The 27,751-nt window shown below is 39.1% G+C and overlaps 1 protein-coding gene across 1 annotated transcript in view; it reads right to left on the bottom strand.

Annotated features, from left to right (window-relative positions):
* The window catches only part of LOC106094165 (transcription factor mef2A), a 220,998-nt gene that overhangs the window by 191,858 nt on the left and 1,389 nt on the right, over window positions 1-27,751 (bottom strand). The gene's annotated exons all lie outside the window — the stretch shown is intronic.

Genomic DNA, 27,751 nt, shown 5'->3' with positions numbered 1-27,751 from the left:
ATTGAAAACTACAGTGAAACCCAAAACTCAAGCAGCCACAACAAAGGCAACATACAATACGAAACTTCCAAAACAATTATTTGAACTGTTCGAAAAAAAGAGTCTATACATATTCCAACGCCGTCTTGTCTTGGCAGTTGTCTGTCTGTCCGTATCAGTACAGTAGTAACGTAGTAATGTAGCAGTGTTAAGTGTTGTTATTGTTGTTTTTGTTCAAGTTTTCTTATGTTTCACACAAAATTGAAATCCATTGCCAAATCGGGAATTTCAGAATTCATTTTGAATGCATTTCGTTACACTTTGGCAGACTCATAAGGCAATGTAGCACACTTCCTACAAACTTGTGATGTCGTTCGTTTGTTTTAGTTTTATTTCTTGGTAAGCATGAAATGGAAACGAGTCACAGATGTGAGTAAGGCCGCAATGCAGCAAAGTGACATTTGATAAGCTTGAATAATTAGTTTAAGATCAAAAATATTTCTGGGTCAATTTGTCATTAAAGTCAGGGTTGACATATTAAGCGTTCAAAAAAAAACACACACACACACATGCTACAAAGGATATGAATTTGCTTGCATGGGTCCCATTCTTGTTATTTTCAATAAAAGCTGATGGCATAACAAAGATTAAAAAAAAAGCTTTCACCAATTTTAAACCCAAGTTTTTTGATTTATGCGAATTTAGATTTCTCTTTGCCGAATTTGTTTGGTCCATATTAATGGAATTTACTAATTATTTTATCTATGCCAAATCTATACAATTTAAATAGCCCAAATTTGAAGCATCCATTAAATCGCTAATTTGAAGCTATTTTTAGATCATCCACCGCTTAAAATACAATGAAGATGTTTGGAGGCAAAATCAGTAGTTAAGAAAACAATAAAAACGGACTCTTAATCTGTATACCCTTCTCCACTACTGCAGGGGCAGGGTATTATAATTTAGTGAATTTGTTTGTAGCACCTAGAAGGAAGAGAGATAGACCCTTTGATAAGTATACCGATCGACTTAGAATCACTTTCTGATTCAATGTAGCTATATATGTCTGTCTGTCCGCAATAGTATTGCAATAATGTGGCCTTTGGTTAATCGATTCTCACGGTATTTAGCAGGAATGATTTTCTTATTATTGCCGTTATCTCTCTGGAATCTCACGGAAACTGATATAGATTTAAATATATCTCCATATATATTTATCACCTGATTTTCACTTTTAGAGTCTTTCTCACCGTATTTCTTAACAGATTTTCTCAACATTTTCCAAAATGTTTTGCTTTTATTAGTTTACTAGCTTACCCGGGCACGCTCCACTACGCCTTATTTTACTTTATATGGAACAAAAGTCTCATTGGAATGTTTATTTTCGACAATTAAAGATCTTTTAGTGAAATACCATGCTAATTTGACTAACAGTTTAACAATATTGGTCTACGAACTAAAGTTTGGATGTAAGGTGTACTCCATTCTTAAAATACTATATTTCAGCTCGCTACTCTCACGATATCTGATTTAGGGGTGTTTTCGGGGGTGAGGTGGTCCCCCAGGGACTTGACCGTGAAAAAATATCAGCATCGTGCTCTTCTTTCAAAAACCATTTATTTAAACCCCATATTGCCATTGGTTTAGGGGAGTTTACACGATGAGGCGTCCCCCAAACACATGGCCCAAAATAGGTTATCAAATTCGTTTTCTAATCTTACATACCACATATAGGCATGGTCGAAAATTTTCTGCCCTTTGCGGGGTGTTTTGGGGAAGGGGTGATTCCCTAAATACATGGTCCTAAATTTAGATATCAAATTCGTATTATTCTCCCAAATATCTTTATTTGAGCCCCATTTTGCGATGGTCACTAAAAAATTGCTACTTCTGGGGTATTTTGGGAAAGGGGTTGACCACCAGAAAATTGGTCCAGAAAGTGGGTATCAATTCTTGCTCTCCAATTCCTATCATTTAAGCTCCACATTGACATGGTCGGTTAATATGCCCGATTTAGGGGTGTCTTGGGGATTGGGTGGTCCCCCAAACACTGAGCCTGGAAAATATATCAGCTCTATTCTCATGTATCTATATATCATTTATTTGAACCCCATATTGGCATTGCCCTCAAAATTGTATATCAAATTCGTTTTCAAATCTCATTTAAACTCCTTATTGCAAAAGTCAGCAAATATGTCCGGTTTGGGATATTGGCCCTAAAAACTATGAATTTTTAGTTCCACTCTCTTTAAGACCCAAATTGTCTTAGTGAGCAAATACATCCTACTTGGGGGTTGTTATGGTGGTGGGACGTCCCCTGGACAGTTGATCCCTAATGTTGATATCAGATACGTGGTCTACTACCACAAACCTTTAATTTGAGCCCCATATTTCCATAGTCGACAAACAAGACCGGCTTGGGGGGTGTTATGTGGGATGGGCGGCCACTCAGTGAGTTGACGTTGAAAATATATATCGGATTCGTGTTCCACTTTAAAAACCCTCTTATTTGAGCCTCATATTGCAATAGTCAGAAAATATTTACTATTTGGACGTTGTTGTGGGGGTGGGGTGGCCCCATAGACACATTTCCCGCATATTGATACCAAATTCGTGCTTTACTCCCGAAGACCTTACATTTGAGCCTCATATTGCTATGGTCGTAAATTTGTCCCTTTTGGGGGATGTTTTTGGTGAGAGGCGGCCCTCCAAACACTTGGTCCCATATTTGGATATCAGATTCGTATTCTACATTCATATACCTTTTATTTAAGGCCCATATTCCCATGGTCACTAAATAAGTCCTGTTTGGGGGGTGTTTTGGGAAAGGGGTGGACCCCCAGAAACGTGGTCCCACATTTGAACATCAGATTCGTATTCCATTCGCAAATACCTTTTATGTGAGTTCCATATTGGCATTGTCGGTAAATATGTCCGATTTAGGGGTGTTTTGGGGCTTGGGGAGGTCCCCCTAGCACTAGGCCCGACAATTGGATATCAGATACGTTTTCTTATCCTAAATACATTTCAATTGGGTCCCATATTGTCGTGATTGGTATAAATATATGTTTGGTAGGTTTAAGGTGGGGCAGCCCCCATAGGTACCCTACCCGAAATTTGAATACGAAATTTGAGAGCACACAAAATTTCGCTTAAATCGCAACACACATCTCCGAGATCTGGCGTAAGGGGGAGGGTCCGCCCCCCCCCCCACTTCAAATATCAAAAAATGTTGTACCCTATTTGCACCATGGGGTCATTGTGCACCAACTGTGAAAATTTCAAGAAAATCGGCTCAGCCGTTTCTGAGTCTATAAGGAACACACAAACATACAAACAAACAAAGAAACCTACAAACAAACACAAATTGATTTTTATATATAAGATTTTATTACTATGTGCACCGATCCTGATCAAAATTGGTCAAAATTTTTATATGGCTCCCATATTAGGGTGGGGCGATTTGAACATCCGTTCTGACCTTGGGATTTTACTACGTCTACGTTGAAAATCTATCATCCAGATTTTTAATTGCTGTTTTTTCTCAGACTTTTGTCACGTTTTTTATACCCCCCACCATAGGATGGGGGGTATGATAATTTCATCATTCCGTTTGTAACACATCAAAATATGCGTCTAAGACCCCTTGCTCGTCATGACATTTTAAGTCGATCTAGCTATGTAAGCCAGTCTGTCCGTCTGTCTGTCGAAAGCACGCTAACTTTCGCAGGATTAAATCTAGGCTCTTAAAATTTTGCACAAATACTTCTTATTGGTGTAGGTCGGTTGGGATTGTAAATGGACCATATCGATCCATGTTTTAATATAACTGCCATATATACCGATCTGGGGTCTTGACTTCTTGAGTTTCTAGAGGGCGCAATGCTTATTCGATTTGACTGAAATTTTGCACGTGGTGTTTTGCTATCACTTCCAACAACTCTGCCAAGTATGGTCTAAAACAGTTTATAATTTGATATAAACCGACCTTGGGTCTTGACTTCTTGAGCTTTTAGAGGGCGCAATTCTTGACCGATTTGGCTGAAATTTAGCGTGAAGTGCTACGGTATGAGTCCCAACAAATATGCCTAGTATGGTTCAAATCAGTCTAGAACCTGATATAGCCGCCATATAAACCGATCTCCCGAATTGATTTCTTGTGCTTCTAGAGGGCACAATTCCTATCCGATTTGGCTGAAATTTTGCACGTGGTGTTTTGCTGTCACTTCCAACAACTCTGCCAAGTATGGTCTAAAACAGTTTATAATTTGATATAGCTGCCATATAGACCGACCTTGGGTCTTGACTTCTTGAGCTTTTAGAGGGCGCAATTCTTGACCGATTTGGCTGAAATTTAGCGTGAAGTGTTACGGTATGAGTCCCAACAAATATGCCTAGTATGGTTCAAATCAGTCTAGAACCTGATATAGCCGCCATATAAACCGATCACCCGAATTGATTTCTTGTGCTTCTAGAGGGCACAATTCCTATCCGATTTGGCTGAAACTTTGCACGAAGTGTTCTTGTGTAGCTTCCAACAATTGTGCTAAGAATGGTTGAAATCGGTCCATAACTGGGTATAGCTGCCATATAAACCGATCTTGGATCTTGACTTCTTGAGCTTCTAGAGGGCGCAATTCTCATCCGATGTGGCCGTAATTTTGAATGAAGTGTTTTATTTTGACTTTCAACAACTGTGCCAAATATGGTCTAAATAAGTCCACAACGTTATATAGCCGCCATATAAACCGATCTCACGATTAGACTACTTGAACTTCTAAAAGGCGCAATTCTTATACAATATGGTGTAAATGTTGAACATGTCGTTTTGTTATGATTTCTAACAATTGTTTCAAGTTCGGTCTAATTCGGTATATAACTTGATATAGCTGCCATATAAACCGATCTCCCAACTTGACTCTTTGAGCCTCTGGGGGCGCAATTATTACTCTATTTGACTGAAATTTTGAAGGTGGTGTTTTTCTATGACTGGTGTTTTTATACCCTCCACCATAAGATGGGGGGTATACTAATTTCGTCATTCTGTTTGTAACTACTCGAAATATTCGTCTGAGACCCCATAAAGTATATATATTCTTGATCGTCGCGACATTTTATGTCGATCTAGCCATGTCCGTCCGTCTGTCCGTCCGTCCGTCTGTCTGTCGAAAGCACGCTAACTTCCGAAGGAGTAAAGCTAGCCGCTTGAAATTTTGCACAAATACTTCTTATTAGTGTAGGTCGGTTGGTATTGTAAATGGGCCATATCGGGCCATGTTTTGATATAGCTGCCATATAAACCGATCTAGGGTCTTGACTTCTTGAGCCTCTAGAGTACGCAATTCTTATCCGATTGGAATGAAATTTTGCTCGGCATGTTTTCTTATTATATCCAACAACAGTGCCAAGTATGGTTCAAATCGGTCCATAACCTGATATAGCTACCATATAAACCGATCTTGGGTCTTGACTTCTTGAGCCTCTAGAGTGCGCAATTCTTATCCGATTGGAATGGAATTTCGCACGACGTGTTTTGTTATGATACCCAACAACTCCGATCCGATTTGAATGAATTTTTGCACGAAGTATTTCGTCATGATATCCAACAACTGTGCCAAGTATGGTTGAAATCGGTCTATAACCTGATATAGCTGTCATATAAACAGATCTGGGGATTTGACTTCTTGAGCTTCTAGAGGGCGCAATTCCTATCCGATTTGGCTGAAATTTTACATGACGTATTTTATTTTTACTTTCAACAACTGTGTCAAATAAGGTTCAAATCGGTTCATAACCTGATATAGCTGCCATATAAACCCATCTGGGATCTTGACTTCTTGACCCCTAGAGGTCGCAATTATTATCCGATATGCCTGAAATTTTGTACGACGGATCCTCTCATGACTATCATCAAACGTGTTTATTATGTTCTGAATCGGTCTATAACCCGATACAGATCCCATATAAATCGTTCTCTCTATTTTACTTCGTGAGCCCCAATGGGCGCAATTCTTATTCGAATTGGCTGAAATTTCACACAGGTCTCCAACATATAATTTAATTGTGGTCCGATCCGGACCATATCTTGATATCGTTTTAGGAGCAGAGCAACTCTTTTCTTATATCCTTTTTAGCCTAAGAAGAGATGCCGGGAAAACAACTCGACAAATGCGATCCATGGTGGAGCGTATATAAGATTCGGCCCGGCCGAACTTAGCACGCTTTTACTTGTTACTTCTAAAGCCTTTCAGGCACTTTAATCAACTAATCTCAAACGCAACGCCTTCTTCTACTACTACCACAATATGTATGGATGTTCATTAAAATTGGTTCAGATTTAGATATTGCTCACATAAATATTTTCTTCCCATTTGGACTAATTCTACAATGTGACACAAAGTTTTCTCTCATCACCTTTCTGATAGCTGATGAATTTCTTAGAAATCGGTACGGATTTAGATTATAAAATTTTACATGAACATTCCATTAAAACAACTGGGGATACTTCTCTCGCATCAATGAGTGCAGACCGATTAAAGCATAATCTCAATTATAGTATGGACATACACAAAAGCCAGTAATCGGCTTGTTGTGTGCTCTAAAAATTCAAAAGTAATCTCGAAAAAGAAAATTTTAATTTAGGAATTCCGTGGTACTTTCTAAATCCTTAATTGTTTTCCATACCACTCCCCTAAGTTGGCTAATGTCTCGTATCGTGTCCCCACCTTCGTACTGATGTCTGTTTGTCGCCAATACCGGGCAATGATATAGGAAATGCTCCAACGTCTCATCTTCCCCGCATGCCCTACACATGCTATCACTTGCCACACGGATTTTGCATAAGTGAGCTCGTAGTCCAATGTGCCCAGCTATGACACCAAAAGCTATACTGACCGCCTACTTACTTCCTTTCAGTAATAGCCTCGTCTTCTCACGATCTGGATCCCCCCATAGGAATTTCGCCGTTCTACCGACCGCTTCGCTGTTCCACAATGTTACATGCGTTTATCGGCCATTGCTCGTTTGTCGGTCATGCTCTTAACTCGGACTGCGTCAACCCGAAAGGCTTTGGGTTAACCAATTTTGTCGACGGCAGTTCTCTGGCCTTCATTGTCAAATCGCCTGCCCTTTCAATCCCCCTTATAGCGTTATGGCCCGGCACCCAAACAATGCGGATTGTGCCATCCTCAGAGAAGGCGTTAATCTCCTTCTTACACTGCAAAACTATTCGTGACTTTACCGTCCTAGTTGTTATTGCTCTTATGGTCATTTTACTGTCCGTAAAGATGTTCGCACTCGAGTTCCTCGCATAAGTACCACACCACCTCACGCATCACGGTGATGGTATTATGGTCAGGCAGCCTTAAACAGATCTCAGCCCGTGGGTTCTCAATGTAGACCATTAGGCCCACTTTGTCCCCTATCATTGATCCATCCGTGTAACAATGACAATGAACGCCCTTCTTTATGCCGAGTCCGAACTGCATGCCACATAGCGTCACCCCTTGGTGGAGAAGTTTTAGCATGCCAGCATATCAGATAACATCGATTTCGATTCTGATTCAATCAAACAGACCGAACTGCAAAATTCTTAACTGGATGGTCGGACATCTCACAATACATTTGTGAGGTGTCCTACATTAGTAAGTGGATAACCACCACCAATAGCTGTACTGACCTCCTTCTCACTTCCTTTCAGTTATAGACTCGTCTTCTCACGATCTGGATCTCCCATAGGATTTTCGCCGTCCTACCTACCATTTCGCTGTGCCACAGGGTCTACTCTTTTTTTCTCCCCTACACCACTATGGTCCGTCACCCAAACAATGCGTATCGTAACATCCTCAGAGAAAGCACTAATCTCCTTTTTATACCCACCACCGAAGGATGGGGGTATATTCATTTTGTCATTCCGTTTCCAACACATCGAAATATCCATTTCCGACCCTATAAAGTATATATATTCTTGATCAGCGTAAAAATCTAAGACGATCTAGACATGTCCGTCCGTCTGTCTGTTGAAATCACGCTACAGTCTTTAAAAATAGAGATATTGAGCTGAAATTTTGCACAGATCCTTTTTTTGTCCATAAGCAGATTAAGTTCGAAGATGGGCTATATCGGACTATATCTTGATATAGCCCCCATATAGACCGATCCGCCGATTTAGGGTCTTAGGCCCATAAAAGCCACATTTATTATCCGATTTTGTTGAAGTTTGGGACAGCGAGTTGTATTAGGCCCTTCGATATCTTTTGTCAATTTGGCTCAGATCGGTTCAGATTTGGATATAGCTGCCATATATACCGATCCTCCGATTTAGGGTCTAAGGCCCATAAAAGTCACATTTATTCACCGATTTCGCTGAAATTTAGGACAGTGAGTTGTCTTAGGCCCTTTGACATGTTTCTTTAATTTGGTCTAGATCGGTTCAGATTTGGGTATAGCTGCCATATAGACCGATCCTCCGGTTAACGATCTTAGGCCCACAAAAGCCACATTTATTATCCGATTTTGATGAAATTCGGGGCAGTGAATTGTGTAAGGCCCATCGACATCCTTCGTTAATTTGGCTCAGATCGGTCCAGATTTGGATATAGCTGCCATATAGATCGATCCTCCGATTTATGGTGTAAGGCCCATAATAGCCACATTCATTATCCGATTTTGCTGAAATTTGGGACAGTGAGATGTGTTAGGCCCTTTGACATATTTCTTCAATTTGGTCCAGATATGTTCAAATTTGGATATAGCTGCCATATAGACCGATTTCTTGATTTATGGTTTTGGGCCCATAAAATGCTCATTTATTGCCCGATGTCCCCGAAATTTGGAACAGTGAGTTAAGTTAAGCCCCTTGACATACTTCTGCAATGTCGCACAGATCGGTCCAGATTTGAATATAGCTGCCATAAAGACCGATCTCTGGATTTAAGGTTTAGGGCCCATAAAAGAGGCATTTATTGTCCGATTTCGCCGAAATTTGGGACAGTGCTTAGTGTTAGGCTCTTCGACATGTTTATGCAACTTGGCACAAATCGGTCCAGATTTGGATATAGCTGCCATGTAGACCGATATGTCGATTTAAAGTCTTGGCCCCATAAAAGTCGCATATATAATCCGATTTCACTGAAATTTGACACAGTGACTTATGTTCGGCTTTTCGACATCCGTGTCGTATATAGTTCAGATCGGTATGAGGTATATGAGTATAAGGTATGAAATTTTCACCGAATTTTGATGAAAGGTGGTTTACATATATACCCGAGGTGGTGGGTATCCAAAGTTCGGCCCGGCCGAACTTAACGCCTTTTTACTTGTTACACTTTAAGACTGTTCGAAACATTACCAACCTGGTTGTTATTGCCCTGATGGCTAGTTTACTGCCCGTAAAGATGTTCACGCTCGACGTTCTAGCGTTAGCACCAAACCACCTCACGCATTCCGTGGTCGCTCGGATCTCCACCTGCAGGACCGTATTTTGTTAAGGCAGTTGGAAATAGATCTCTACCTCTATAGAGTGAACTTCCAGATTGTAATATCAGAGTTCCGTCAATCCAATACTGTACAGAGGGCAGCAATGCCTCGCACTCGACCACAAGTGCTGTCGCAGATATACAATCCAAAACCTCTTCTATTCTTCCGAGTTTCCTATCGTCGCCCCGACTATATCGCCATGGTGTAATATGCACCCATCTTCCATTGATTTTTCCATTGCCTTAAGTTTCATAGCCACAGTGGCTGCCTCATACTTAGCCTCTGTATCTATGGGTCGGATTTAGTTCACTGAACCTGTTGTATCCTTACGCTGATTTTTTTCTCCATCGCAGTCCACCAAACTACTGAGGCGTAAGTTATCAATGGTATTATAACTCTTCTGTAAAGCCAGTGTACAGTGTACCAATTTCGAGCCTAAAGCCTGTCTACATAGAGCCCAAAATCTGTGAGCCTTTTCGGTATGCTCCTAAAAGTGACATTTCCAATTCAGTTTCCTGTCCAAGATGACTCCCAAGTATTTGATCTTGTCAGATGTCGAAATCGTTCTGTTGAAGAAACGTGGTGCTTCAAATTGTCTTCTTCGTGAACAGTCTGATTTTAGTTTTTTTTTTTCCAAATGAGAAAAGATTTTTAAAATGGCCCTAATGAGAAAAAATTTGTAGCTTCCATATGCAACGGTCGAAATACTACTATGATGTTTATACTCTGTTATTTAAGCCCTTTCCTATACTTTCCTAGGGCGAACTTAAAACCCTTAACTTGCTTAGGTCTCGTTTTGTGGTCCAAAGTTCGTATATATCACATCTCACGATTGTTGCTTTCTCTGAGTTTGAAGCCCCCGAACGTTGCAAAGTTATACGAGTCATCACAAGCTGTAGGGTATTAGAAATCTGTTTGGTCCATCTTTTTCCTCTTCTCGCCTATAGGCCAGTAAATTTCCGATCGTTTTTTACATAAACTGTTTCATCAGTTTAGCATAAAACATTTCCTTTAATGGGCGTCGAATTTAAGAGTCCAGTAAACAGAAATCTCAATGACGGACATTCGGTGATATCTATTTTTAGTTTATAATTTTAAGCAGAGTTTCAGTGTGATGTTCATAAAAATTTTAAATATATCAGTTCACTTTGCTTGATAAATTTACATGAAAAGGTACCATATAAGCTCAACCAAAAATAAAAATAACAATACCTTTCAGCGTTGATGTTAATATGGCTTAATGTGTCTGATTTAGCTAGATTTTAAACAATAAATCCAATTCATTTGACAATGCATGGAGATTAGTTTTTTTTTTTTTTTGTACTAACTCGGATCGGCACTACCCCATGCTGGGTTGATAAAATATTTTATAATTTGATATGAGTGTTTGTTTGCGATCTCATAAATCGATTTCATTTGAAAATACCACAAATGCTTAGATAAATAATTCTAAACCTCAAAATAAATTATCATAGAGAAGCTCACAATATCATAAAAATATTCTACACGCGCTATGTATATATTACGAGTACACTTCATATATAAATTAAATATTCTTCAAAGTTTCTGGGTTAGAAGATAAAAATAGCTGAATATTTGCATAAGCATTTCCTAATATTATCACTATTTTTAACTGGTGACACCTAACACCGATGTTTTGATACTCTAAGAGTCATAAAGAAGGCCACCGTAGCGCAGAGATTAGCATGCGCGCCTATGACGCTGAATGACTGGGTTTCAATCCTGGCGGGACCATCAGAAAAAATTTTCAGCGGTAGTTTTCCCTTCCATGTAAAAACTTTTCTCCAAAGAGGCAACACACTGGTGCACGCCTTTCGGAGGAGTCGGCTATAAAAACGAGGCCTCTTGTCATTGAGCTTAAACTTGAATCGGACTGCACTCATTGATACGTTAGATGTTTGCCCCTGTTCCTTTAAGGAATGTTCATGGGTAATGTTCATGAATGTTCATGCTGTAACAACCAGAACGGTAAGGTCACGAACAGTCTTGTAGTGTAAGAAAGTGATTAAAGCCTTCTCAGAGAATGGCACAATCCACATTAGGCCATTGCGGATTAACTGGGAATGAAAGAGAAGGCGATTTGTCAGTAATGGCCGGAGGTCTGCCGTCAATAAATATGTTTAACCCGAAGCCTTTCGGGGCGACGCAGTCGGACTTAGGGACGTGGGCGACGAACGCATGTAAAACTGTGAAACAGCAAAACGGTCGGTAGGACACTACGAAAATCTAATGGGAAGATTGGGATAGAGCGATGACAAGGCTATTACTGAAAGGAAGTAAAAAGAGGATCAGTATAGCTTTCGGTATGATATCGGGACTCATAGGACTACGAACGCACTTAGGCAACCCAAGTGCGGCAAGTGATAGCATGTGCAGGGCATGTGGAGAAGATACATTAAATCATTCGCCTCATCACATGTCCTTGCCTGGCATTCACAGCTAACAGTCACTGACACTTAGGTGGGGTCAAAATATCAGTCTTGGGCCGACTAAGAGGCGTGTACTAGAGAATAATTAGTGATTTTTTAAGTACCACGGAAATAAAGATTTAGATTTTTTATACCCTCCACCATAGGATGGGGGTATACTGATTTCGTCATTCTGTTTGTAACTACTCGAAATATTCATCTGAGTCCCCATAAAGTATATATATACTTGATCATCGTGACATTTTATATCGATCTAGCCATGTCCGTTCTTTCGTCTGTCCGTCCGTTCGTCCGATAGCACGCTAGATTTCGAAGGAATAAAGCTAGCCGCTTGAAATGTTGCACAAATACCTCTTATTAGTGTAGGTCGGCTGGGATAGTAAATGGGCCATATCTCTCCATTTTTATACCCTCCACCATAGGATGGGGGGTATACTAATTTCGTCATTCTGTTTGTAGCAACTCGAAATATTCGTCAGAGACCCCATAAAGTATATATATTCTTGATCGTCGTGACATTTTATGTCGATCTAGCCATGTCCGTCCGTCCGTCCATCCGTCCGTCCGTCCATCTGTCCGTCCGTCTGTCTGTCGAAAGCACGCTTACTTTCGAAGCAGTAAAGCTAGCCGCTTGAAATTTTGCACAAGTACTTCTTATTAGTGTATGTCGGTTGGGATTGTAAATGGACTATATCGGTCCATCACCTGATATAGCTGTCATATAAACCTATCTTGGGTCTTGATTTCTTGAGCATCTAGAGGGCGCAATTCTTATCCGATTTGAATAAATTATAGCACGAAGTATTTTGTTATGATATCCAACAACTGTGCCAAGTATGGTTCGAATCGGTTTATAACCTGATATAGCTGCCATATAAACCGATCTTGGGTCTTAAATTCTTGAGCCTCTCGAGGGCGCAATTCTTATCTGACTGGAATGAAATTTTGCACGACGTGTTTTGATATAATATCCAATAACTGTACCAAGTATGGTTTAAATCGGATGGTAACCTGATATAGCTGCCATATAAACTGATCTTGGGTCTTGACTTCTTGAGCCTCTAGATGGCGCAATTCTTATCCGATTTTATTGAATTTTTGCACCAAGTATTTTGTTATGATATCCAACAACTGTGCTGAATATGGTTCAAATCGCTTCATAACCTGATATAGCTGTCATATAAACAGATCTGGGGACTTGACTTCTTGAGCTTCTAGAGCGCGCAATTCCTATCCGATTTGGCTGAAATTTTGCATGACTTATTTTATTCGTACTTTCAACAACTGTGTCAAATAAGGTTCAAATCGGTTCATAACCTGGTATAGCTGCCATATAAACCATGACTTCTTGAGCCTCTAGAGGTCACAATTATTATCCAATTTGCCTGAAATTTTTTACGACGGATCCTCTCATGTTTATTATGGTCTGAATCGGTCTATAGCCCGATACAGATCTCATATAAATCGATCTCTCTATTTTACTGCTTGATCCCCCAAAGGGCGCATTTCTTATACGAATTGGCTGAAATTTTACACAGGTCTCCAACATATAATTTAATTGTGGTCCGAACCGGACCATATCTTGATATCGTTTTAATAGCAGAGCAACTCTTTTCTTATATCCTTTTTTGCCTAAGAAGAGATGCCGGGAAAAGAACTCGACAAATGCGATCCATGGTGGAGGGTATATAAGATTCTGCCCGGCACGCTAATAATTTTTTTTATCAAAAGTCTCAACATTTTCTTCGTTGTCTCTGCTCTCACTACCATGTCGTGTACTAACGCTTCAGTTTGGACATGGATTTTTGAGAGAAACTTTTACATCTTGGCGACGCTATCGATCTTTTGCAGAAATCTTCCAGGAGGCGCATATTGCCGCTCTGATAATCTTATTATATATCTTGAGTCGTGTGTAGTACTGCTCAATGATTTGTTTATAGTGAATGACACATTGAAATGTAAACCAATTAGTATATCCTTACAAATTGAAGCATGTTAACCGAAATGCCGAAATTTTGGTATATACTATGAATTGAAATCATTTTTTAGCTTGGATTTCTTTAAGAGTTTTCTTAACTAATTACTTTTCACGATGTATTACAAAAAAATAATTTAATTAAATTTAACTTTGTTCATGTAGAAAAAAAAATTCCATAAAATTTCAAACCTACATTATGACACCATATCCGAAATGTTTTTCCAGTCTGTTTTCTTTGAGTTTGGCAAAATAGTCTTATAATGAGATTTAATAGTGACCGACGCTGCTGCTTCTGCCGTCGCTGCCAACAAAATAGCATTTAAACATAATGAATGTTTTAAGTTTACCCCGAGGTGGTAAAAAAAAACAACTTGCCGTCGCTTTTAGTTTTTTTTTTTTTTTTTTGTGTCAAAATACTAAATCCAATGGATGTATGGTGTTGGCCAAAATTTTGGAAGAACCATTAAATGAGCAAGTGGGCACATTAGTGGTGGTAGTGACAGCTGTGGCCAAAGAACTGTGAATGAAACAAAATTTCACTTTTTTTCTCACTTCATTTCTTTAAATTATTTGCTAAATTTGCGATTTCATGGCATTCGTCATAGAACGGAAGTTATAATGATTTTATGAAATTATTTTTGAACAAAACCAATAGTTAAACACTTAAGATGGAGATTTCACAATAATTTTCTTTTTCCGTAACACTCTAAGTAACCAGATATAAAAAATTTAGAGAAAAAGAACTTGAATACTCGTACAACCATTGTTAGAATTGTTTTAAATTTGGGTTAGCTACTACAATGGATTAGGCCAGAAATGTAGATAAATAAAAATGGATCGGTATTTATGGGGGCTTTATCTGTTTATAAAATTATATGAATAAAATTTTTTGTTGTTGTTGGAGTGTATTATATCGAAGCAGCATTTAATATACATGAAACCTTAAAGAAATCAAATGGGGGAATAGCTTTATATCGGAAACTATGGAGAAATATCTGTCTAAAATTTTAAATGAATAAGTTTATTTTGTAGATAAAAGAAAGAATATGGCTGTATTGGCTTTTTAATTCAATGCCAACAAGAATATACACAAACTTTTTTACTTTTTAGAGTCGCAAATAATATATGCATACCCAATACAACTATTAGAACATAGTGCAATTGCTTGTAACACCCAAAAGGAGAGAGATAGACCCATTAATGACTACCGATTGACTCACAATCCACTTCGAATCAATTTCTGATTCGATTTAGCATGTCTGTCTGTCTGTCTGTATTAATTTGCCACCGATTTTCATCCGATCATCTTAAAATTTAATGTCAGCATATTTTTTTGACGCGGAAAAAAGCCTATTGAAATTGGAAGAAATCGGTTCAGATTTAGATGTACTACTATGGGTACAAAAGTATAAAACAAGTAAAAGCGTGCTAAGTTTGGCCGGGCCGAATCTTATATACCCTCCACCATGGGTTGCAGTTGTCCAGTTCTATGCGCAGTATCTCTTTTTAGGCAAATAAAGAATAATGAATATGGACGGAGGAGGAGGAGAAGCTATATCAAGTTAAAGTCCGATTCGGGCTCAAGAAGCAAATTCGGGAGATCGGTTTAAACGGGAGCTGGGTCAAGCTATAAATCGATTCAGACCCTATTGCACACGTATGTTGAAGGCCATGGGAGAAGCCGTTGTATAAAATCTGTGCCAAATCGGATGAGAATTGCGCTCTCTAGAGGCTCAACAACTCAAGATCCCAGATCGGATTATATGGCAGCTATATCAGGGTATAGACCGATTTGGACCATACTTCGCATAAACGTTGAAAGTGATACCAAAACACCACGTGAAAAATTACAGCCAAATCGGAAAGTAATTGCGCCTTCTAAAAGCTCAAGAAGTCAAGACCCAAGATGGGTTTATATAGCAGCTATATCAGGTTATAGACCGATTCAAACCATACTTCGCACAGTTGTTGGAAGTTGTATCAAAACACTAAGTGCAAAATTTCAGTCAAATCGGATAAGAATTCCGCCTTCTTAAAGCTCAAGTCAAGTCAAGACCGTCTGTCTGTCGGAAGCACGCTAACTTCCGAAGGAGTAAAGCTAGCCGCTTGAAATTTTGCACAAATACTTCTTATTAGTGTAGGTCGGTTGGTATTGTAAATGGGCCATATCGGCTCATGTTTTGATATAGTTGCGCAATTCTTATCCGATTGGAATGAAATTTTGCACGACGTGTTTTGTTATGATATCCAACAACTGTGCCAAGTATAGTTCAAATCGGTCCATAACCTGATATAGCTGCCGTATCAACCGATCTTGGGTCTTGACTTCTTGAGCCTCTAGAGTGCGCAATTCTTATCCGATTGGAATGGAATTTTGCACGACGTGTTTTGTTATGATATCCAATAAATGTGCCAAGTAGGGTTCAAATCGGTCCATAACCTGATATAGCTGCCATATCAACCGATCTTGGGTCTTGACTTCTTGAGCCTCTAAAGTGCGCAATTCTTATCCGATTTGAATGAAATTTTGCACGACGTGTTTTGTTATGATATCCAATAAATGTGCCAAGTAGGGTTCAAATCGGTTCATAACCTGATATAGCTGCCATATAAACCGATCTTGGGTCTTGACTTCTTGAGCCTCTAGAGTGCGCAATTCTTATTCGATTGGAATGGAATTTCGCACGACGTGTTTTGTCATGATATCCAATAACTGTGCCAAGTATGGTTCACTTCGGTTTATAACCTGATATAGCTGTCATATAAATCGATCTGGGATCTTGATTTCTTGAGCCTCTAGGGGTCGCAATTATTATCCGATTTGCCTGAAATTTTGTACGACGTATTCTCTCATGACCATCAACATACGTATTTATTATGGTCTGAATCGGTCTATAGCCCGATACAGCTCCCATATAAATCGATCTCTCTATTTTACTTCTTGAGCCCCCAAAGGGCGCAATTCTTATTCTAATTGGCTGACATTTTACACAGGTCTCTAACATATAATTTAATTGTGGTCCAAACCGGACCATATCTTTATATCGCTCTAATAGAAGAGCAAGTATTTTCTTATATCCTGTTTTGCCTAAGAAGAGATGCCGGGAAAAGAACTCGATTCGGCCCGGCCGAACTGAGCACGCTTTTATTTGTTCTTTTTGCCAACAGCAATTGTTGTTGTTGTAGTCAGATTTTCATGTGAAGGTGGCGATCCTCATCAAATTCTTGTAAATCAGCAAATTCGTTCCGGTCCAAAGGACCGATCGCCGCTGGAACAGGTCGGCCATTGTTTATTTAAAAGCGCCAATAACTCGTCTTGTCATATCGAGCATCATAGGCACTCAGTATTTGTGCAGTAGCCGTTGCCGCCCGACCTCTCACTGAGACTCTCCGCTCTATACCGCTGATTGTCTGCGACTGCCATTGCAGCTACTCCGTATGGAATATTTCACCATCAGCAACCTGTGGACGCGCCCGGTAGCTTGCAGTTATGCTTCTCGTGACAGCAATGAATACCACACAGATTTGATCTCACTGTTCCAGCCTGTGTAGTGCTCACAACTATCCCGTGCCGCGCCAACAGTAGTAGCTCCCATATATATCGCCCGATGTTCACTTCTAGAGTCATTGTTAAGTGCGCTTACTTATCAACTGATCTTCTCAAAAATTTTCACAGAGTTTTCTTCTACATTTACCACAAAGCGATTTTGGCCAAAATCGGTCAAGATTTAAACATAGCTTCCATATATATGTTCGTCCAAATTAGACTAATATTGCTACAATGTGCTCATTTGTCAAAAAGGATAATCAATGATTTGCAGCCTTGCTCTTGATTTGCAGTTCCCATCAAAGTAATACTAAAATAATCCTTCCGTTTGTAACTTATCTAAGTAATGATCTGAGACCCAATAAAGTATACGAGGTCTGATAAAAAAATAACGGTTATTTAAAATTTTTTTATCCCAGGATAGTCCACTGACTCTACAAGAGCGTGATTAGACCAATACTTACTTAGGCCTCAGTAGTTTGGTGGACTGCTATGGAGTAAAAGTGCAACAAGTGCAACAAGGACCGTACAACCGATTCAGACAACATCTTGTCTTGGCATAGGCGGAGCGATGAGGACCACGCCCACTAGGGCTCTGGAGACTATTCCAGATATCCGAACCACTGACATACAGATTAAGTGTGAGGCAGGCACTACGGCTATGAGACTTAAGGCGATGGGAGAATGGATTGAGGATGGGAGCAGCTCATACCATCGCGGTATAATCGAGACGATGAAGGGAAACGTAGAAGGAAGTGGAGAGGTTTCTGAACGGATACCTGAGATGAACCTTGAAGTCGAGTGCGAGGCACTGCTGCCATCGGCACAGTCTTGGATTGACGGAACCCTAGTATTGCCATCTGGTAGATCATATTACACGGAATGATCAAAGCTAGAGGACAGAGAGGGGTTGGGGGTTTACATTGAGAACCCAGGGACTGAGATCTGTTTTAGACTGCATGACCATAATACGGTCCTGCAGGCGGAGATCCGGGCGATCACGGAATGCGTGAAGAGGTGTGGTGCTAACGCGAGGACGTCGAGTGTGAACATCTTTACCGACAGTAAAATTGCCATAAGGGCAATAACAACCAGGACGGTAAGGTCACGAACAGTCTTGCAGTGCAAAAAGAGATTAACGCCTTGTCTGAGGATGGCAAAATCCGCATCGTTTGGGTGCCAGGCCATAACGGAGTAAGGGGAAATGAAAGGGCAGACGATTTGGCGATGAAGGCCAGAGGACTGCCGTCAATAAACTCGCCCACTCCAAGTTAAAGGAGTGGGCGGTGAATGCGTATGCAACATTGTGGAACAGCGAAACGATGGGGTAGAACGGCGAAAATCCTATGGGGGAATCCAGATCGTGAAAAGACGAGGCTATTACTGAAAGTAAGCAAGAAAGAGGTAAGTATAGCTATTGGTATCATAACGGGACACATAGGACTCCGAGCTCACTTAAAAAAATTCAGTGCGGCAAGTGATAGCATGTGTAGGGCATGCGGGGAAGATGATGAGACGTTGGAGCATTTCCTTTGTCATTGCCCGGCTTTGGCGACCAACAGATACGGGTACTTAGTTGGAGACACAATATAAGACATGAACTAACTTAGGGGAGTGGTATTGAAAACAATTAAGGATTTTGTAAGTAGCACGGAATTCCTTACTTAAAAATTTTCTTCTTCGAGGTTACTTTATAGTTTTTAAAGCGCACAACAAACCGATTACTGGCTTAGGTGTATGTCCATAGTGGCATGGGGTTGATTAATAGCTGCACCCTCTTTTGAACCTTACCTAAACTAACCAAAATTTTTTTCAAAAAGTATTTAGGATGGGGGTATACTAGTTTCATCATTCTGTTTGTAACTCCTCGAAATATGCGTCTAAGACCCCATTAAGTATACATTCTTAATCGACATTTTAAGTCGCTCTAGCTATGTCCGTCCGTCTGTCTGTCCGTCCGTCCGTCTGTCTGTCGAAAGCACGCTAATTTTTGAAGGACTAAAGCAAGCCGCTTGAAATTTTGCACAAATACTTTCTATAAGTGTAGGTCATTTGGGATATGGGATATAGCTGCCATATTAAACTATCTTGGGTCTTGACTTCTTGAGCCTCTAGAGGGCGCAATTCTAGTCCGATTTCACTTTGCATGTAGTGTTTTGGTATCACTTCCAACAACCGCGCTAAGTATTGTCAAAATCGGTGCATAACCTGATATAGCTGCCATATAAACATAACATGGGTCTTGACTTCTTCAGCTTTTAGAAGGCGCAATTTGTATCGGATTTAGCTGTAATTTTGCACGTGGTGTTTGGTATCATTTCCAATAACTGTGCTTAGTATTGTTAAAATCGGTCCATGCTTTGATATAGCTCCCATAGAAACCAATCTGGGATGTTGGCTTCTTGAGCCTCTAGAGGGCGCAATTCTCGTCCGATTTGACTGAAATTGCAACAACTGCGCTAAGTATGGCTCAATTCGGTCCATATTTTGATATAGTTGCCATATAAACCGATCTTGGATCTTGACTTCTTGAACCAATAGAGCGCGAAATTCTTATCCGATTTGGTTGAAATTGTGCATGAGGTGTTTTGGTATCACTTCCAATAACTGTGCTAAGTATGGCGCAAATCGGCATATAACCTGATATAGCTGCTATATAAATCGATCTGGGATCTGGACTTCTTGAGCCTCTAGATGGAGCAATTCGCATCCGATTTGGCAGAAACTTTGTTCAACGACTTTTCCCATGACCTTCAACATACGTGCCCAATATAGTCTGAATCGATCTGTAGCTTGATACAGCTGCCATATAAACCAATCTCCCGATTTTGCTCCTTGAGCCCCTATATGGCGCAATTCTTATCTAAATGAACTGAAATATTACACAATAACTTCTACAATGTTCAGCATTCAATTCATTTATAGTCCGAATCGAACAATAACTTGATATAGCTCCAATACCTTAACAGTTCCTATTCATCATTCTTTGTTTGCCTAAAAAACAAAGATACCGCGCAAAGAACTCGACAAACGCTATCCATGGAGGAGGGTATATAAGATTCGACCCGGCCGAACTTAGCTCGCTCTTACTTGTTTGCAATAATGTTGTCATTTGTCAATCGTAGTTATGACAGTTTGAACATATAACCCATGTGATAATATCCGCCAAGGTCCATCAAAATTGGTTCAGAATTGGATATAGCTCACATATTGTACTTATAGGGTAGGTGTAGGGTATTATACAGTCAGTACTGCCCAAATTTTGCCCTTTCTTACTGCTTATCTACTCATTCGGAGTTAATAATTTCACCAAGCTTTGATACCTAAAGTTGATGCAAAATTTGGATATTGGTTTACAAGAAGTTAAATGAACTATGAGAACCATAATGAATCTTCTATGCCAATAAGAGGTTAAAATGAGCTCTTCGTTTCTAAGGAGGGTATATTTTCAAGTGGATCTTAATTTACCGAAAGGCATTGCCTGCTTTCATACAATCAAAATTGCAGAGTAGCAAGAGTTAAAAAAAAACTGCTTAAAGAAAGCTTTGGGAAATCATTTAGGAAAATTAAGAGTTTGTCAGCATAAACTCCTATTTCACTTAAGATTATAACAAATTATTGTTTTTATCGAAATTGATTGATTAATCCCCAAAAGAAACTGTCATATTTGAAATCCAAACAAAATCGACACAAAACCCCCCCTTAGTCTTCGTCTCATTAACTGATCTAAATACGAGTATTTTTCCCTTTTGGCCAAACCTCTTCATTAACACACTCGTGAGTGCTTATAAGCATCTGCCGCCAAGAAAGCTTTTAAAAAATTTTTATACGTAAATTAAATAAATATTTTCTTTCTTTTTTCTCTAATTTTGGTTGGATTTGCCATACTCGGCGTGGGAGTTTTTAATTTACCATACACTTGACTCTTGTTTATTTTCATTGTTTTTGCTATTTATCTCAAATCTGTTTTGTTATGCTTGTTATACTTTGGATATTTCTATTTAATCTACTTTTTGTTCGGTTGTTTCTCCCCCTCCCCGCCCCCCCAACTTTTAACTCTGTACATAAAGTCACACACATTTAAATATAAAGGTGATTTTTTTTTTATATTTGTGTGCATATTTTATAACACTTTATCTTAAGTGTCTCTGATTTTTGGGTCAATCTTGAGCGTGTATCTCTTGGTGTGTTACATTTTTTCTCGTGTTTGAAAAATTTCTCCTTAAATAATTGTCTATTATTATTAAAGCGCTTTTTTTTGTGTAGCTCCTCGACAGTGTTTGTTATTGCATGATTTATCACATTTTTTTCTTCTTATTATTGTATAAACATAATAATTTTGTTACATTTTTTCCTACTCTGGTTGCTGCCTCAAAGTGGAGTAAATGTGTCTGTGTGTGTGTGTTTCTATGAGTCTTAGGTGTCTCCATGCTGCTTTTTTTTTGGTTTAGTTTTCTTCGTATATGATGTTGACAATTTTTGCTGAAGTGTTATTAGGTTTTTTTTTTATTATTTGTGAAGTCATCTTTGTTGTCAATGACTAACTTCATGTGTGTGTGTGTGTCTGTGTACGGTACAGCCTTCTTTTATAACTCGGTTACAGTTATGGTTTATTAACAAAATTAAGAAAAATTAAATTCACTTCTTTGATGGTTTCAAATTTTTTGCACAAAACCCCCCACTCTTTCTTAGCTCTTGGCTCACCAAGAAAGTTTGTTGCCTAAGTCTTTTGTTTTAGTATGCACCATTCCCCCCCATATACGACCTGCCAAGAGCTTTGTGCTATGTGCTTCAAAAATCATATTGAAATGTCATCACCGTTAGGGAAAAGGGTTAAAATATGCTTCATGTCTTCCTAAAGTGTGTGGGAAAATATTGATATGGAGATGAGGCTAATTTGTATAGTCGCTCTTCTAGTTTCCATTAAAATCATAAATTTGGACTAGCCTCCAAAATATGACACATATTACTGCTTAAGTACCGCTTTAAAAATTTAAGGCGTGTAAAGCACTCGGCATGTGTTTGGTTTATTTGGAGATGAAAAAATATTCCAAAAATTAATCCACGGTTCCAGCATGGTTAACGTATTTTTGTTATCTTTGATATATCGATGTGAGATAAATATGCTAAGAATTAGTCACAAGAATAAAAAAGACATGAACCTTTGGGTTGCATACGTTGAGTATAAGATCATAAATCGGCCTTGCGAAATAAATTTCTGGAGACAAAAACAGGGTTATTTTAACCAGCAAAGAAAGAAAAAAGTCGGGCGGAGCCTACTTTATAATACCCTACAACACCGAGTCTACGAAAATAGGAAAGTATTTATATAAGCACATAGAATGTAGAAAAATGCGTGAACTATTTAATTGAATTTATAGTACGGTCTATATGTCCATATCCATTTTTTGAAGATTATTTCATGCAAATGTTGACCGTGACTTCGCCTCAAATGGTCCATCCGCTTATTCCAATTTTGGCATACTCTTTCCAACATTTCGGCCGCTATCTCACGAGTAAATGCTTCAATATAGTCTTTCAATACGTCAATTGAAGCGGGCTTGTCTGTATAGACATTAGCTTTAACACAGCCCCACACACAAAAAATAGTCTAAAGGCGTTAAATCGCACGATCTAGACGTACAATTGACCGGTACCGAACGTGAAAGAAAATGTTCACCGAACTCGTCTCTCGATAAGACAATTGTTATGCGTGCTGTGTGTCATGTGGCACCTTCTTGTTGAAACCACATGTCATCCAAGTCCAGATCTGGCATTTTGAGCAAAAAAAGAGGTTGATATCATCGCACGGTAGCGCTCACCATTCATAGTTTCATTACGATTCGCATCATCTTTGAAGAAGTACGGTCCAATGATGCCACCATCTATAAACCCCACCAAATTGTGAATTTGTATAACCTCCACCATAGGATGGGGGTATATTAATTTCGTCACTCTGTTTGTAACTACTCGAAATATTCGTTTGAGACCACATAAAGTATATATATTCTTGATCGTCGTGACATTTTATGTCGATCTGGAAATGTCCGTCCATCTGTCCGTCCGTCTGTCCGTCGAAAGCACGCTAACTTTCGAAGGAGTTGAGCTAGGCGCTAGGTGCAATTCCTATCCGATTTGAATGAATTTTAGCACGACGTGTTTTGTTATGATACCCAACAACTGTGCCAAGTATGGTTCAAATCGGTCCATAACCTGATATAGCTGCCATATAAACCGATCTTGGGTCTTGACTTCTTGAGCCTCTAGAGGGCACAATTCTTATCCGATTTTGCACGAAGTATTTCGTTATGATATCCAACAACTTTGCCAAGTATGGTTTGAATCTGTCCATAACCTGATATAGCTGTCATATAAACAGATCTGGGGACTTGACTTCTTGAGCCTCTAGAGGGCGCAATTCCTATCCGAGTTGGCTGAAATTTTGCATGACGTATTTTATTCTTCCTTTTAACAACTGTTTCAAATAAGGTTCAAATTGGTTCATAACCTGACTTATGACATAACTTCTTGAGCCTTTAGATGTCGCAATTGCAATATTATCCGATTTGCCTGAAATTATGTACGACGGATCCTCTCATGACCATCAACACACGTGTTTATTATGGTCTGAATCGGTCTATAGCCCGAAACAGCTCCCATATAAATCGATCTCTATATTTTACTTCTTGAGCTCTCAAAGGCCGCAATTCTTATTCGAATTGGCTGACATTTTACACAGGTCTCCAACAAATAATATAATTGTGGTCCAAACCGGACCATATCTTGATATCGCTCTAATAGCAGAGCAAATCTTTTCTTATTCTTTTTTGCCTAAGAAGAGATGCCGGACAAAGAACTCGACAAATGCGATCCATGGTGGAGGGTATATAAGAATCAGCCCGGCCGACCTAAGCACGCTCTACTTGTTCTGGATGCAGTGCTCTTGCAATGCTTCTGGCTGATCTTCACTACAAAATCGACAATTCTGCTTATGTACCTATTGAGTCAAAAATGAGCGTCGTTGCCCAATGGAAGTAGCGCTCGATGAACTTTCTTAACAGAGCACGTGTTTAGTTCGTTTGCAAGACGATTCATGATTTAATTATGGGCCAAACTGAAGATGTTTGACCGTGAAACAGCACACGAAATGTTCAGTTCAGTTCTGTAAAAAAGATAATAGCTAAAAAATCATATAAAACCTATTACATATAAAACCTATATCTAAATCTAGTTAAATTGAATACCTACTGAAGTATCGAATAGAACCATGCAAGATTTGCTCAGAAGTTTACGTGTCCGCCAATGATGCTGAACGCCTGGTTTCGAATCCTGGCGAAAACATCAGATAACATTTTCAGAAGAAGAAATTTTCAGTGGTGGTGTTCCCCTCCTAATGCTGGCAAAATTTGTGAGGTACTATGCCATGTAAAACTTCTCTCCAAAAAGGTGTCGCACTGCGGCACGCCGTTCGGACTTAGCTATAAAAAGGAGGCCCCTTAATCATTGAGCTTAAACTTGAATAGGACTGCACTCATTGATATGTGAGAAGTTTGCCCCTGTTCCTTAATGGAATGTTCATGGGCAAAATTTGCAAATTGTGTGTCGTTGCCCATCCATGATCTTGAGATTGGTATAGCTGCCATATAGACCAAATTCCAAATTATACATCTTAAACTTATAAAATACGTATATTTTATTTGGCTGAAATTTGAAACGGGAAGTTTTATTAGACCTATTTGCAACTATGCCGAAAAAGGTCCAGATCCGTGCAACTTTAGATGAAGGTCTGATACAAACGTATTCCCGATTTTGGTTATACACCTAAATCCTTCCGCTAAATTTTTTACATTGTTTAGTAACAGAGGCCCAATTACTGCGAACGGCGACAAATCGCTTATTGATGGTCATCATTAAAACTGACAGTAAAGATGCGATAATTTCTTCAGTTCGCACTCTACATAAGCGTGTTGGTGGTTCAATGTCCAACAATGTAAAATTGGTTCGAAACTAAGTCACAATAGCCCGAATAACTGCTTCAGTGGGTCGATTAAACTGACCATTGAGAAGCTCGCGATGAACTTTCTTAACAGAGAGCTTTTCGATAATGAAATTCAATTCAATTTGCAAACGTTTTTCGATTGTAAGACGATTCATGATTAAATTATAGACCAAACTGAAGATGTTTGACAGTAAAACAAAACACAAAACGTGTGTGAGCTGTTTAAATTAGTGTTGCCAAAAAGGTAATATCTAAAAAATCACCCTTTATGTACTTTATGGAGTTGCAGATCAATCTATCGAAATGGTGGTTATCATAAACATGTTGGTTTAATATACACCATACTTAGCTTTATACAACGGCATAAGCTTTTTATAACCACCATCATTGGATGGGGGTTATACTGACCTAGTTATTCCGTTTGTTACACCTACGGCTTAATTCGGGGGATGCCCCAAATTTCGATAGCGGTCGAACGAATATAGATATCCACTTTAAATTTTGCACAGAGACTTCTTATTAATGTAGGACGTTAGAATTTGCCAATAGGCCATATCGGTTCAGATTTAGATCTCCCGATTTGACTTCTTGAGCCCATGGAAGCCGCAATTTTTGTCAAATTTGGCTGAAATTGTGCACATAGAGTTCTGTTATGTCTTCCAACATCTTTGCTAAGTATGGTCCAAATCTGATATAGAAACCTATAATCTGATATAGAAACCGATCTCCCGATTTGACTTCTTGAGGCCTTGGAACCCACAATTTTTGTTCGAATTAGCTTAATTTTTTGCTCAAAGTGTTCACTTATGACTTCCAACAACTGTGACAAGTACCGCCTAAATCGGTCAGCTCCTATATAAATCGATCCCCCGATCTGACATCTCGAGCCCATGGAGTCACAATTGCTATTCGATTTGACTCAAATTCCTTCCAACAACTGAACCAAGTCCGGTCCAAAACGGTTAAATAACTGATATAGCTCCCATATAAACAGATCTCCCGAAAAGCATTTGTTTATAACACCCATATGGAGCGAGATAGACCCATTGATAAGTATACCGATCGACTCAGAATCACTTTCCGATTCGATTTAGCTATGCCCGTCTGTCTGTCTGTCCGTCTGTCCATGTTAATTTGTCTTCAAACTATAGGTCGCAATTTTCATCCGCTCGTCTTCAAATTTGGTACAGACATGTTTTTCGGCCTAGGTAAGAAGCCTATTGAAACTGGAAAAAATCGGTTCAGATTTGGATATAGCTACCATATATATGTTTCTCCGATTTGCAGTAATAATGCAATAAACTGGTCATTTGTCAACCGATTCTCTCGAAATTTGGCAGGGAGAATTTTCTTATGACTTTCGACATTACTACTGAATTTCATAGAAATCAATTCCGATTTGGACATAGCTTTCATATATGTATATTGCCCGATTTTCGCTCCTATAGCCACTGCAAGCGCATTCGTTGATCAATCTTCCCAAAACTTTGTACAACGCTTTCCTTATCAACTACCATAATATCTGAGAGGTATATTCCAAATAGGTTTAGATTTAGATATAGCTCACATATATATATGTTCGTCCGATTTTGGATAATTTGCCATAATGTTGTCATTTGTCAACCGTAGTTATTACAGGTTGAATATATTTGCTCTAAATTTGATACAGGTTGTTTAATAACCCATCTGAAAACGTCCGTCGACGTTCATCAAAATTGATTCAGAATTGGATATAGCTCCCACATTGTACTTATGGGGTAGGTGTAGGGTATTATATAGTCGGCACCGCCCGACTTTTGCCCTTCCTTACTGGTTTTAACTTAAACATTTAAGCTGCGACATATTTGATGGGGCTAAACGTAGTTAACATACGAGATTTCGGTTAAAAATAAATGATTTAACGGTGTCCGTGTGTCTGTCCGTCACCCGTCTGTCCGTCCGTCTGTTGTAATCACTTTAGAGCCTTCAAAAATTGAGATATTGAGCTGAAATTTGACACCGAAACGTATTTCTGATGCACGCTGATTAAGTTCTTGAACGGACCAATTGGGACCATATTTGGATATAGCTGCTATATAGACCGATTTTCCGATAAAAGGTTTAATGCCCATAAAAACATTATTTTTCATCCGATTTCGCTGAAATTTGAAACAGTGAGTAGTTTAAGGCTTCCCGACAACTAACCCAAATATGGTTCAGAGCGGATCAAATTTAGATATAGCTGCCATATAGACCGATCATCCGATGGAGGGTCTGAAGACCATAAAAGCTTTATTTGTTACCAGATTTCGCTGAAATTTGCAACAGTGGGTTATTTTGAG

The sequence above is a fragment of the Stomoxys calcitrans genome, chromosome 2, assembly GCF_963082655.1.
Source record: "Stomoxys calcitrans chromosome 2, idStoCalc2.1, whole genome shotgun sequence".
Lineage (NCBI taxonomy): Eukaryota > Metazoa > Arthropoda > Insecta > Diptera > Muscidae > Stomoxys > Stomoxys calcitrans.
This window is presented reverse-complemented; position numbering and strand designations above follow the sequence as displayed.